This window comes from Canis lupus, chromosome 33 (assembly GCF_003254725.2).
Source record: "Canis lupus dingo isolate Sandy chromosome 33, ASM325472v2, whole genome shotgun sequence".
NCBI classification, from domain to species: domain Eukaryota; kingdom Metazoa; phylum Chordata; class Mammalia; order Carnivora; family Canidae; genus Canis; species Canis lupus.
The window spans coordinates 2,159,029-2,172,280 of NC_064275.1; the positions used below are offsets into that span (position 1 = coordinate 2,159,029).

Consider the following 13,252-nt stretch of genomic DNA (forward strand, 5'->3'; position numbering starts at 1 on the left):
AACACTGAATAAATGCTCATTAAAGAGAATATAGAATTAAAAAGCAAATGAAATACGTATATGAAAGAATTGTGGATGACTCTACAAATGTAATTACTTTTATTTTCCTCCATGATAAATCTTCTTTCAAATTTTACTGTCAGAAATTAATGGGTAAATTAAAACCACATTATACAGACATTAAATTTGCAATATTTTTAAGATTCCATTTGGCAGTCTATTGAGATTGACCTTATCTATAAACCTTCAGAGTCATTTATAGGAGTGAATTTTATTTATAAACAATTGGAATCACTTAAAACCCGATTTTATAATCTTAGGGTTTTGGTTTTTTTGTTTTTGTTTTTGTTTTTGTTTCGTTTTTTGTTTTCGCTCCCCTGGGTAAAAGAACAGATGGAGTATCTTTTGATGTACCGTGGATTTCATTGTTGGTCATTAACAACTAAACTAATCAGAAGCCAAATTTGCCAAAGGGTGGCCACTAAGAAGGGAACACACTTATTAGAATATAGTTTCAGGAAAAGATCTTGATGGGGTTTTCCTTAACTGTCTGAATTCCTAGAAGACTTGAGACCATGCAGCTTTGAACCTTGGTGGGGAGTCTTGCTGAAAGGAAAGCACCATTGCATTTGCCGCCTCCCCACCAGACAATTCGAGAACACTCACCTGCAAATACTTATCTCGTGTTCAAATGCCAGTTACCTTACATGGTAAAAACTGGAAAAGCAGAGTGGGCAGTGAACCCGAAGAGGAAAAAAGGGACATTTTTCAGGAGGAATAGTTTCAGAAATCCCTCTTAAAAAAATCGGGAAAGGGGAGAAAGCCAGGGAGATCATTAGGCTGAGGTGGCTTTAATGCCTCAGTTGCTTACATAAGCAAACCAGATTCTCAGCCTGTAAGACCTCAAGGTTTAGAAAGCAAAATTTAAGGACAACCAATCACAAACAGCCAACTAAGGCATCCCAAATACAGCAACTGCTTGAGCTGTAGTCAATTAAATTTTTTTTTTTTTTTTTGCTTCTGCTTCTTCTCTATGCAAGTCTTCCTTTTGTTCCTGTCAGTGGAGCACTCCTAACCATGGCCAGTTTGGCACTGCCTAATTCCAATGAGGTCTGCTCAAATCCACTTAAATGTTTACATTCCTCAATTTATTGTTTAATGATTTTTTAAAATGCAAGTGTTATTTTAGTGGTTACTGTTGCTTCTTTCATCTGCTCTTTCAGAATAGCAATAGCCCAAAATTTAATTGATGAGATAGGTATGAATATACTATAATAAAGGACTCAAAATTATGAAGAAGTCTGATATTAACTGAATGGCAGGCTAATGGAGTCAACATTGCAACAACTGTAAACAGGTGTATTGTCACTCTCCAGAGAGGAGCCTTTGTGTAGAGAAATGAAAATGGATAACATGTTGAAGTACTATCCACTTCATTTCAATTGAGACATGAGGATAAGGGCTGTTGTCCTAGGGGGAAAAAAAAAGAATAGAGGAAGGACTCTGAAAGAGTCAAATTTTTGACTAGATAGCTCCAAAGTAGGCTTTTATAATTTTATATTAGATGTTAGCATGAAAGCTGAAGAATGTTTGAAAAACAAATGCTAGGCACTGTTCAGACAAAAGAGGTTTGTAAGGAAATAGTAGGAGTTGCATTTTAATGTGTATTGAGGAAACTGGAGCTCATACATGGAACTCTTGCCCAAAACCAAAGCGTTGAGAAGAATGAACAGTGAGCCATTTTCTCTATTACAAAGAAGATAAAAGTACAACAGGCTGAACCGAAGGAGATCATTGAACTTGATGTGACTGGGGTCTAGATACCAGTGGGATGCTGAAAAGTGGCCACTGCCAAACGCCCCTGAGAGGATGGTAGTAATTCTCATTGACTTGCAAGTACTAGCTTTGGTTTTCTGTGATGTTATTATGCGACAAAAAAAAAAAAAAAAAAAAAAAAAAGGGGGATCCCTGGGTGGCGCAGTGGTTTGGCGCCTGCCTTTGGCCCAGGGCGCGATCCTGGAGACCCGGGATCGAATCCCACATCGGGCTCCCGGTGCATGGAGCCTGCTTCTCCCTCTGCCTGTGTCTCTGCCTCTCTCTCTCTCTCTCTCTGTGAGACTATCATAAATAAATAAAAATTAAAAAAAAAAAAAAAGAAAAAGACACATAGTCTCATCAAGCAGATAACATATATTCCATGCTTATTCTGTCAGTCATGTTTATCTGTACATATTTATGTCCAATTATGTCTGTATCTATATCTGGACTTGTACCTATACCTGAAACTCTATTTGCATCTGTAGCTACATCTGTAGCTCCAGCTCTATCCATAGCTGTTTCTAAACGTAGCAGGTCCTGGGAAATTCTGGGCATGTGGCAACAATTGGAAAAGAAACTCAAAAAAGCTCATTGTCAGTGTTTATATATAACAAAAGTGGGTCACATGCTACTCCTTTGAATTTCAAAGTTTAAGCAGTGGAAACAAATCAACAGTCACAAAACCTGTGTGGCAACAACATCTTCATTGAAAGAAATTGTATGGTAGTAGTGGAGTGACTATAGGACCTGAGCAGAGGAACCCATGAAACAGCTAGCTGGTACTCATTGCCAAGTTTAAGGAGCTGGAGCTGCCCCCCAGCCCCATCAACTCTTGAAACTGATTAATCAGTATTTCCCACCAGGCAAGGGTTCCTTACTAGGGAGAAACTGCCAAAAGTAGAATTGTATTGGTCAGGATAGGGGCAGTGACAGAAAACAGAAAAGAATGTCTGCGTAAAAATAGGAAAGGGAAATAGAAGTAGAAAATCTTTTCTAACGCTTATATGCAAATACTGGAAGAAGGAGCTCTGTGGAGTTAGAAGATACTCTTTGAATGAAGGTCCCTTCTAGAAGTTCAGGAAAATGATTCATATAACAAAGAACAACAAAAAAAGCATTTGTGGTGAAATCCCATTACAAATCATCAAAATACGAAGAGAATGAGAATAAAAGCATGCCAGAATGATATGCCTGTAAAACAGATCCAAGTTAAAACATGCTATTTCAAAATAAGTTTAAAGACATAAATGTGTGTGTGTGTGTGTGTGTGTGTGTGTGTGTACATGTGCACTCTTCACTGAGAAGGCCTGGGAACAGTGACAACTCTGCCAACAGCAGCACACACTTCTGGTGACCAAACCGTGTGCTGAAATACCTCATGACTTTTTAAGAGAAATGGAGAAATGGACACGATGAGTTTGTTCAGTCTTTTGTACCGGGAGCAAAGGAGATGTCAGAGACCTTATGATCTTGTCAAAAGGAATTCCGCATTAACCTGAAGAGTTTCCCGCTGGCTGATACAGTAGGCGCTTGACCGATGCAGATTTAAACGGTCCACTCCTACCTTGATTTTTTACAGCACAATACTATAAATGCATTTTGCTCTTCCTTATGATTTTCTTAACAAGATTGTTTCTCTAGCTTACTTTATTGTAGGAATATAGTACATAACATATGCGAAATTTGTGTCAGTCATTGAGGCTTCTTGTGGACAGCAATAGGCTATTGGTAGTTCAGTTTTAGAGGAGTCAAGATCGATATGCAGATCTTTGGCTGCACAAGGGGTCAGTAGCCTAGCTTACACATTTTTCAAGGGTCAGCTATATAGGACAATTTGAACCCCAGTAAGCATAGGAAATGCATGTCTTGAAATCAATGTGTTTGTTTTATTTTATTTATTTTATTTAATTTTTTTAGAAATCAATATGTTTAAAAACATAGGTTTGTTAGGGGTGAGAGAGCATCTGCATTGTGTGAGTGGGGGTCTCAGGCCCTGGATTCCCCAGGAGGCGGTTTACCTGGGGATCCATCTTCCAATAAAGGCAGCGGGAAGGAAAGCAGCAAGCACAAAGCAGCTTATTCAAGTGCAAGTTCACTGGCAGGGTAGGGGAGCAGGAGGGGGTGCAAGGAGGACCCAGCCCCTAGGTTGTTTCTGGGTTGGGTATTCTTGGGTCTCTCTGGGCTGTGAGGAGCTGGGCTACAGGGGTTTGCTATCTGCTTCTGATCATTTGGGGAACTCCTTCCACAGGTTGGGAGGGGGAGTTTTGGGCCTACAAGGTCTCTACTATCCATCGTAGGGCAGCCTTTCTCTGTAGGTGGAGCTGTCCCCACAATGCAAACCTGTTATAATGAGTCTAGGGGTCACCCGGGGGTGGGGGTGGGGGGAGAGGTGGAGGAGGAGGGAGCCTGTTCTGTGCCTGTGGCTCTTGATCTCCAAAACCTAAGTTCTTGGAAGCTCTAAGGTCAGGATGTTGAGCTTTCAGGCTCATAATGTGTAGTTGTGTATATATTTCTCTCTATATACACATATACATAAATATGTATATATTTATGACCATCCTGGCCTCTAGCTCATGTCTTCATCATTCCCCTTCAAGAGCTTGGGACTCTGCATCTGAGGGTTCCTTCCATGGCTCATGTCTAGCTTCTCCTTAATAGATTTATAATGATATGGAATTTAACTAGTCACTTCTTTAGAGATGTAAGAGATCAATACTTACCTTGTGAAAGGGTATATCAAGGGGAACAATAAAGCATTTATGGTGCTTTCTTATATGAACTGTACCACCGGCTGACCAAATGGTAGAGTCACTAAGGCCAATCAGCTATTTCAGATTTTTCCATAAATGAAACGAGTACTGTGTTTAAGAAAAGCTATGAGGCTAACCAGCAATGCATTCATTTATCACTTATCCTGACGGGCTAGTCCAGTTAGTCGTCTTATCTGCTTCTGCTAGTAAGAGTTAAGAAGCCAAGGAAAAAGCCAGCTTTGGTTTAATGTTTTTTTGTATATTACTGAATATATTTGAGAATAGACGGTAAATCGGTCCCTTGCAACCGTCTTTGACACGTGCTCAAAGTGAGTTCTGTTACCTGCCGTAGAACGAGAGCTTTCTACAGTGTGGGCCCTGAGGCCCAGGTTTTCTATGGCTTGTGGTTTTGCTAGGATTGACACGCATTTCCCTGGCGGGGCTTCAAGTGACTTCTAAGTCCCTGAGTAATGAGGTAGCCCAGACTCTTTGGAAAGAGAGAGTCCCCTTGAAGGACCTGGGTGTGTGCATCTATTTTTTAAAAATAATTAAGTGTTATTTTTAACAGTGGCAGAGATCTGATAATCTCATGTTAATATTTGCAGGATATTCCCCAGTAGAAGATGTCAATTTTTCCTTAACATTTTTCTAAAAATAAGACTGCTTTAAGACCAGTGTGGCTATTCCAATCTGTCATTCCCTGGGGCAAAAGAGCCTGGCTGGGCATGTTCTATTGTATTTCCTGCCTCTTATCGTGTATCTGGAGTCTCTCCCCAATAAAGTATTTTGAACCCAATTCACCCTTTTTGCTACGTACATGGGACCTCCAGCTCATCGCAGCATTCTTCATCTTGCTGCTTTCACTCCCTGAATCCATCAGATCCATCTTCTATTTAAGCAAGTTGACCAGCTAAAAGGTATTTCAGGAATATATTGAATATACATCAAGTCCCTAGGATGCCTTAGAGGTTTCTTCAGCTCTTGCAGTATACAACAGGAAAAAGAAGTGAAACCGGAGAAGTTACGACTTTCTGATGTTTACAAAGCAAGTCCAACAGCTGCTAATTTTTTTTGTAACTCTGTTCAGGATGCAGGTTAATTTACATCATTATTCATGTAACGACAATGAGCGAAACCCTCCCCAGCTTGTTAATGGCTTCAAAGAGACAGAGTTACCATATGGATCCTCAAAAGTCATGTACAGAAACTACAAATTACTATTTTTGTCCCAGATACAATACCAAATAAACGGGAACGTGTTAATATTGTTGCATCGATATTTGTACCAGAATCCCTTCGTGTTTGTTTTGCATTACCAAATGCTTTGTGGTGCTTCAGTGACACTGGGAAAAGCAGTTGCTACCGTGCTCTAAGAGAGCTTTACAATTGTAATGAGTGTTTGATTACCAAAATTGATTTCAGTTGTCATAAGGTAGCATCCTTTTACCTGGCCCCTGGGCACCTTTGCCATGCTGGCTGATTCTCTCTTGGAAAAGCAGATTTTCTTGTCTTGGTGGTGTATTCTAGTCTAGTTTCCCCCGCATATCCTGTGGGAACTTTTGCTCGGTCTCTTTCTCCTATCTCTTGAAATTAGCAATCTCCAAATTTCTTTCCTGGATGCGTTTACTTTTCATTCCATACTCTTTTTTTTTTTCAAATATTTCCGCAATCATCTCTGCTTACATAATTTATAGCATTTTCGGCCTTTTCCCAACTACTGGAGATGGCGTTTCTCACTGCCTGGTAAATAAGCTCATTTTGACATTTGCTGGTCTATCGAGTTTAATATGTCCAAGTATGAAAACTCACAACAAAAAAAAAAAAAAAAAAAAAAAAAGAAAACTCACAACACCCTAAACCAACCTGACCTCCTTACTTTTCTTTTTCTATTAATGTCACATCTTTTTCCTGGTTACTCAGGCTCAAAACCTAGTAATCATTTTTTCTTGTCATATATTATTCCCTTGCCCTTGAAATTCAAAAGCTGTCAAGAATTGCAAATTTTACTTCTGAAAAGTGTTCTCATCCAGTCTCATTTTTGCATTTTGTTCCTATAATCCTAATTCATATCTTGTATTAACTCTTTCCAGGCCATTGCAAGAATGAACTGCTGGTCTCCCTGCTTCTGAAAGTCATTGTACATTACTCTACAAACATACGTTAAGCTAATTTGCCTAAGCAAGTTAGCTCCTGTTCACTGGATAACGGCTGCCAATGGTCCCCACTGGCTAATGGTGGATTTCTGTCAAAGCATAGTAATTTCTTTAGGAAAGGCTCCAAACTACTTTGCTACTTGTTTTCTCTCACTTAGCTACAGATGCCTAAATCTGCTTCTCAAATTTAATGTACATATAAATCCAAGGTCTTGCACTCTTCTTGAAAAGTATTATTATTATTATTATTATTATTATTATTACTATTATTTGGTTCTGTGCTATTCAGTCTGTCATGCATTATCTCCCCACCTCCCTCTTTTATAATCCTCTTCCAACTGCAAAGCATGATTCAAAAGCCAACCTATCCATGAGATTTTATTCACATGAACTTTACATGCTCTTCTTTCAAATTCTCAAACATCTGTATGTATATTGTGCATGACACTTAAACTATGTTACCTCACATGGCAGTTTCCCAAATAAAATGTAAGAATTTTGAAGATGGGCTCTGCTTTATTTTGCTTTATATCCCCTCTAGGCCTTGCACAACACTTCACATGCACTAGGTGTTTGGTAACTATTTTTAAGTGGAATTATTCTGCATGATTGAGCCCCATTGGTAGCATAAACCACTAGTAAAAAGATTTGAGTTCATAATGTTTGTGATATTTCCTGTAAACTAGAAAAGCTTAGATTCTATTTAGCTGTGGCCTTTTCAGAAATGTTTATAAAAATTCCAAATATCAAACTCTGCCCTATTGTTAAAATAACAGACTTCAAATCAATTTGATCTTTGAGATTAAAAGAGAAAATGCTATGTAGTAATGAATATGAAGATTAAATCTTTTTTTTTCTTTTTAACAGGAAAACCTAAATTGGTAAAAATAAGTAAAAATGAAGGTGTTCTTGTGGCTGTACTGGATTCTTTTACCAACGTATTTGACATATTTTTTGAGCAATGCTGTGTGCTCTCAGTGGTTTTCATTTGTCATTACTCAAGTAAAGGGAGAGTTATGTCTATTGATGAGTGAGAATTGCTGGAGCATTAGACTTACAGGAAAAATGCCCCTTGGTGGCTCATTCAGCCATTCACATTTTTTGTGCTGTTGCTATGTGCCAAGCAGTGTGTTGTAAATGCAGAATCAAAAATCATAATCCTCTTTAAAAATATTAATTAATTAATTAATTAATTAATTTAGAGACAGAAAGAATACAAGCGGGGGAGGGACAAAGGGAAAGGGAGAAGCAGGTTCCTCATTGGACAGGGAGCCCAATGTGGGGCTGGATCCAAGACCACGGGATCATGACCTGAGCTGAAGGTCAATGCTTAACCAACTGAGCCACCCAGGTGCCCCCCAAAATCATAATCTTAAAACCAGTGGGAAGATAGAAAAATAAATAATCAGGAATGAAACAATAGGACAAGTTGCTAACTGAGGAAGTTATGGAATCCAACAGAATAAATACAATTGGCTTGATAGAACAAGCAGGGGAGGATGCTGACATTCAGCAATGTTCCTTGGTCTTTTATTTTTTCCATGATCACTGCCCCCATCACGATGCAGTGTTAAAGCCATAGACTTATCATAGGTCTCTATCTGTACTGTGGCATGTTGGAAAGCCACAAAGTATTGTATATCTAACTTTTTTTTTTTTGTCCCCGAAGAACCACTTTTCATCACCTTAGCTGAGGATGCCTGAAGTAGGAGGCCCTGATCTTATCAACTAATTTGAATGCTCTAGGATCAACTTTGGCAATCTTGGGGTCATACTGCCCTCATATTTGTTGTCCCTACTTGGTTCTCAGTTATTTCCAAGTGATTATGACTTAAATGTTGCAACTAGCTGGCTTTTGAGGTAACCTCATTGCATTTAGTAGGTTGAGATTTTGCTTTAAGTAACAGAAAAGTGAAAGCTAACCGCTTATGCAAGATAGTTTATTGCTTACTTTCTTTCACATAGAGAAAGGCCAGAGATGGGATTGAGAGTATGACTCTGCTCTATGTTGTCTTGAAGGACTCAGACTCCTTCCATTCATATGGCTTTGTCAACTGTACATGGTGGCTGGTCTAAGGTGGCTTCTAGAAGCCGAGGTAGCAGGATTAAGGAACATAGAAATTAGGGAAGGCCTGTGACGGCTGTCTGTTGAGGTAGGATTCAGGAAGCTGCCGCATAGCACTCTGACTCATAGCACATTGGCCAGGACTTAGCTAGCTACATCCCCCAAAATTGAACATTTTTATATATAGATTTTTTACTTTACTAATATTAATTTAAATTGTTCATATCCTTTTTTACATTTTAGTGTCATTTTTCATACTAATTTGCATAAGCCTTTTATATGGTACAGATATTGTTTTTTATGTACATATAATTTGCAACAAATATTTATATCATTCTGTTTCCTTTTCTGTAAAATCACTTTTATTATCATTATAAATATACATATTTATATAATGTAGTTTGTCAATCTTTTTATATAGCTCCTTTATCAACATTTATTGCACATCATTTTAAAATAGCTTCTCTCTTTACATTTATGATGAAACACTTATAATACATAAATATATTATAGATATGTGCATACACACATGTGTACAAGTGTAACCTGAATTATTATTGTTTTATTTCTGTCTTTCAATAATCTCCACTGTTTTAATGATGTTTTACAATCTGTTTTTCAATGATGAATAATGTTAACTTTTATTTTACCTGTCATATCCTTTCTTTAAAATAATATCCATTTTTAAAAGTATTTATTTTTTAATGGAGTATCATTAATATTGACCAAACTTTGGTAAATGAATACAGGGGAATAGGCCCCTACATCACCCATGACCCCAGGAACAGGACTCGTATCGAACACTCTGAGAATACTTCTGCTCCCTGGTGCTGGGGGGAGACTTAAGCTCAAATACAGGCTAGGTTTTAGGTTACCTGAGAACCTCTCACCGGTCACCTTTTTGAAGGAGTGATGTGTAAGAAATAATGTTTTACTCCAATTTTACTCCTCAAACACACTCCTACTTTCTCTTAACATATGACCTAGCAAACACCCACTACTAACTTTTAATCCTTGTCCTAGAGCCTAAAAGATCAAAGAATAAAAAAAGAGGAGGGATATTTATAGAGAATCTGACCTGGAGAGACACATGGCAGAGAGAGGGGAAAAAGAATCAAGAAGGAATGACTGAGTGATTCTGATTCATGGCTGTTCTCTTTGGTTACTCTTCACACTTAAATGCATATGAGCACTCACTGCTTGTTCCTTGAGTTATGCTCATCTCATGCCATGGCCTATACCAAGTTAAAATACTATCGTCTGACTTAAAATTACAGACCTATTGCTCACTTTAGAGTCCTGTTACAAGCAAGTTTGCCCTTTTTGGGGAAGCCCAGGTGGCTCAGCGGTTTAGTGCCACCTTTGGCCCAGGGCGTGGTCCTGGAGACCCAGGATCGAGTCCCACGTCAGGCTCCCTGCATGAAGCCTCCTTCTCCCTCTGCCTGTGTCTCTGCCTCTGTCATTCATGAATAAATAAATAAAAAATCCTAAAAAAAAAAAGAGTTTGCCCTTTTTGTTATAAGAACATATATCAAATATAGATAGGACTCAACTGATATGAATTTATTTACTTTAGGGAGTCATAGCTTTAGATAAATTTCCTTGAAGTTGCAAGTTGAAGTTTTATCCACTAACTCATCCAAGTTGCAGCTTTCATCAGATAGTTCTTGAGCTCCACAATTCCCTTTGTAAATATGGAAGCTCAATAGAAGGAATGATGCTATATGTTGGTTTTAAACCATTTATCTTGTTTTATATAGTTTTTGCAGAAAAGTTAAGTAGAACGGAGGGTTGATTATTTTGGCCATTTGATTCCCAAGCCTATCCAAGAGAAGGAGCAACCAACCATCGGATTTATTATAAAATTTTACAAAATTCAGCTGACAAATTCCACCAACTTTTCTTTCCTCACAATCTCTGTCAAAATGAATCCTTTGGAAAAATAAAAATTTAAGAGGATGGTCAAAATGCATGTCAAACATCAACGAAAAGCAAATGTCAGAGCAGACATCTCCTGGCCACGGAAACATTTGTTTTAATAAATTTCCCCCTTGATTAGTTTTCTCTTGAACACCACTAAAATAAACACACACACAAAATCAGCCTTCAGGGTTTTCTATTTGCTGTGATTGTGTGGTTCAATCCATTAGAAAACTAGCAGTACATAGGGCTTCCCACACCCCACTTGAGGAATCACAATTTCACAGTTTGGTTCCCAGCACTGCCTTGCAGGGCTGCAATCATAATAAGTTTTTGGCTCTGGACATGCAAGCAGAAGTCTCTTATGTTGGCTTCTCAAAGGGGAAGGAGAGAAACACTAGAGGAAACAGCAATTATATTGCTCTATAATAACACAAAGAATTGTTCCCAATACTCATATGTACGTTACTGATATAATGTGTCTTTTTTTCCCTCAAATAATGATTTTTTTTTCAGAATAAAAATGGTACAGATTTGTATAAGCTAAACCATAGGAAGAAGCCTGGGAAGCTAAGGTGTTGTGCCTTACAGATTTAGAGCATTATTTAACTGGGGTCTTAAAAAAAAAACAACTCAGGAAAAAAAGAAATGATCAAATCCAAGAATTTGATCACCTATGGAATCTCTGATATAAAATGCTTTATGGATAAAGTATTTGTTTTTTTAAAATCTGTCTTACTAAAAAATATTATTATGAAAATAAACCAGTTTATAGGATATAATCTCATCATATGCAGGGCAATAGGGCATATTACATTTATGTTTTGTGGCACTTCTCTAAAAAACAAGGTCACTGAGCAACCAGAAAAGTCTGAAGTTATTTTAGCATGTGCTACTCCAATGCTCTGGAGACATATGACATCAGGCTCCTCACTAGCACTCCTTCCTACCCGAGGCAAAGTGATATATGAGAAATCGCACGGGCCTTGAAGTCAGCTAAACTTGGGGACACATTACAGCTTCTCACTGCTTCTGTGTCCCTGGGTAAGTTTCTTAACTTGTCTCTGCCTATTGTAAAAATTTAAAGATTGAGACAAATACTTACCCTGCTAGGGCATTGGAAAGGTCAGTGACAATGTATTTAAAGTATCCATCATAAACTAGAGGGTATTATGCTAGGCAAAATAAGTCAGAGGAAGACAAATACCTTATGATTTCACTCATTTGTGGAACTTAAGAAACAATACAAATGAACATAGGAGAAGGGATGGAAAAATAAAATATGATAAAACAGAGAGGGAGACAAACTATAAGAGACTCTTAACTGTAGGGAACAAACTGAGGGTTGCTGGGTCGGGGGTTGGTAGGGGGATGGGGTAACTGAGTGACGGGCATTAAGGAGGGCACGTGATGTAATGAACAGTGGTGTTACATGCAACTGATGAATCACTAAATTCTACCCTGAAACTTATGTTAACTAAATTGAATGTAAATAAAAAATTAAAGTATCCACCATAACGAGTATAACAACATGGGGATTTAATAACTACTGGGAAGTACTATTTTTATCTTCCCTTCTCTTATCTCTCCTACATTATTTTCATGGATCATGTATGGCAAATATATCTTAATTAGATGTACTTGCATTCCCACCCTCATCCTCTTTCCACACCCCGGAAGACACTGTAGATTGATAATGGCACTGTATTTCGCTGTTTGGACAGTCCTAGAATCGAGTTATCTTACTAATTTGCTGAGGGAGATATTGTGTTATATATTGTTGTTTGGTAGGTGTTGCAATTTCCAGGACACATTACATGCAAGCAAAGATAAATTTGTTTCATCATTTCTCAGTTTTTCCCTTTGAATTTTATTATGGCTTAATTTTGTACAATACTGGAAGAATAAAGTAAGTGGCAATTCATTTGTGCTATCAATGTTTTAAGGGCTGGTATGAGTAGAATCAGGTTTTATTATCAACAGGTACCTAATTCTCATCTGGTTAGTTTCCACTCGTTTTCCAAAGAAATTCCGAATCCAAAGGGAACAGTCTCTGACACTGTATTTCCTTGCCTGTGCTGAGAAAGTCCAGAACCAAGTGTGCTTGTGAACATACCGATGAGGGAATGGGGAGAGAGGATCTACCTTGCTAAGCACCAGGTCTATACTGTACCAAAGAGGGTCAGCCATTAGTGTAAACCCAAAGATAATTTCGCTGAGCAAAAGTTCCCAAGGATAATTTCATTAAGACAGGTGGGAAAAGCTGTATCAGAGTTGCAATAATTGCCTTCATTTTCCTGTTATCTCTTTTTTCATGTCACTGAAGGCCATAATTTAGATCTCTAGGTGGGCTAATGTGATCTCTCTGTGATTATACTCTTCGCCTAACTTTAGGTTAAGAGGGTCCCAATAGTTTTTAATGATGCTGCTTTTTTTTTTCAATAAATAGTAAATTTGTACTTTTGTAGATTTTATTCTTTTAATACTGAGAATTACTTCCATAAAAGATAGATATAAAACGACATATCTAAATATTAGAGATGAGT

General features: G+C 37.9%; 1 long non-coding RNA gene across 1 annotated transcript in view; it reads left to right on the plus strand.

Annotated features, from left to right (window-relative positions):
* Positions 1-13,252, plus strand: part of LOC112640860 (uncharacterized) — a 32,560-nt gene that overhangs the window by 1,485 nt on the left and 17,823 nt on the right. The gene's annotated exons all lie outside the window — the stretch shown is intronic.